The sequence below is a fragment of the Macrotis lagotis genome, chromosome 2 (genome assembly GCF_037893015.1).
Source record: "Macrotis lagotis isolate mMagLag1 chromosome 2, bilby.v1.9.chrom.fasta, whole genome shotgun sequence".
NCBI classification, from domain to species: domain Eukaryota; kingdom Metazoa; phylum Chordata; class Mammalia; order Peramelemorphia; family Peramelidae; genus Macrotis; species Macrotis lagotis.
Window position 1 is genome coordinate 110935968 of NC_133659.1, and position 2050 is coordinate 110938017.

Consider the following 2050-nt stretch of genomic DNA (forward strand, 5'->3'; position numbering starts at 1 on the left):
CAAATTCCTAACTTCAGTTCTTTATCAATAAAATAAGAGTTAAAACAGTTAATCTCTAAGGATCTACAATCCTGTGAAAAGGGATCAGCCCCCATTTTCATGCAGCTAGATGGTGCCATACTGCACAGAGCCAGAAAGATTCATCTTCCTGAGTTCAAATCTGGTTTTAGACACTTACTAGCTGTGTGACTCTGGATGAGTCACTTAATCCTGTTTGCCTCAGTTTTCTCATCTGTAAAATAACCTAGAGAAGAAAATGTCAACCCATTCCAGTGCCTTTGCCAAGAAAACTCCAAATGAGTTCATGAAAAGTCAAATACAGCTGAAAACAACTGAACAACATGAAAAGGGAGGTTTAATAATGCTTAATTCAGAGAATTAGTGTAAAACTCAGATAATATATAAGATTGCTTAGCAAATTTTAAAACAAATGGATTTTTACTTTCCTCAAATATAAATGTCTCACATTTCTCTGGTCACATTTCTATACATTTTCATATTAAAAAGTCAACTATATCTAGTGGCCAGAAATGAATCAGAATGACCAAAGATGGCCCTGGATGAGAGGCAAGCAAGATTAAGTAACTTGCCCAAGGACATATAGCTGATAAATGTCTGAGGCTGGATTCTAACTTCCATCCTCCTGACTCCCAGGAGGGTGCTCTATCCACTGCGTCATCTGGCTGCCTGGTTTATTTTACAAAATGGGAAAATTGAAACCTCCACAGGGCAAGACTTGTTCAAGGTCACTCAGTCAGAAAATGGCCAAGTTACAGTTCTAATGGATTTCATAGTATCTGATAGCTGGTGAATCTCACTGACTGACAGCTGCAAGGAGGGGGGGGGGAATCAAATGGTGAGATGATAGAACCAACCCATCTCTTCCTTTTCTCTTGGTATTCTTTGGTCAATGTCCCTAGGTCCAGGTAGAGAGAAGGGATGAAGGTGATGCCTTGAGGAAAACCAATCACAGCAATGCCAAGCACAAGATAGACATGGAAGAGAATGGAAAAGAGGTCAGAGTACAAAATGATTTCAGACTGCTAGCTCTTGAGCAACTGCAAGGGCAAAGCTCAAAGCCAGGGACAGGCCACTCTCCCTAAAATGATCATAATTGCTTACTTACCAATATCTAACACTACCTAACTCTTTAATTGGAGTCAACAAATTTGTGTCTAAAGTTGTGAAAGAAAAAGGTGAGATAATCCCTATTCTCCAGGAACTTATACTCTCATGAGAAAGATGAAGTACACTACACATCACAATTAAAGGATTGTACTTGCTACTTCAAGGATCTGCAGTTTTGTAAATATGTCTTTATGAGTCTCTGTGGCACCCCCTACCCCCCCCAAAAAAAGTGTCATTTAGTTACCAACTTTCTAAAAGCAAGTTTCTCCAAACTTGACTAGACTGGTCCTCAGACTATAAGCACACTCCATTACCATGGTTGTACTTGAGGCCTTTATTGTAGGATCCTCTGCCATATCATTCAAGAAACCAGGATCACTTATACAACATGAGGAGATATTTTTTTTCTAAAGTCATATAATGGAAATATGTTTTGCATGACTTCACCTGTATCATCTATATCAACTTGCTTGCCCTCCCAAGGGTTCAACCTTCTTACAGCCTTTTAACTTATGTTCATTAAATATAACAGGTTGCCAAGTTTTATCATTTAGTTCTACCTTCTATGACTCTCTCTCTCTCTCTCTCTCTCTCTCTCTCTCTCTCTTCCTTCCTCTCTATCCTCACTATTACAGGCCCTTATTATCACCTGCATGAAAGGTTTTAATAGCTTCCTGGCAAATCTTTCTGATTCATTCTCTTCCCCTTCAATTGATTCTTTATTGCACTATCAAACTTTGACCTAGTTTAAAAAGAGAGAGAGAGAGAGAGAGAGAGAGAGAACACTGAAGTTAGTGTCAAAGGACTCTGTCAGTTGCTAATCATGTGGCCTTTCGCCACTGAACTTTTCAAGCTCTCCATTTCTCCATCTGAAAAATGAGGCTATTGGACTGGATCAGTGCTTAATCATCTGCAAGCTACA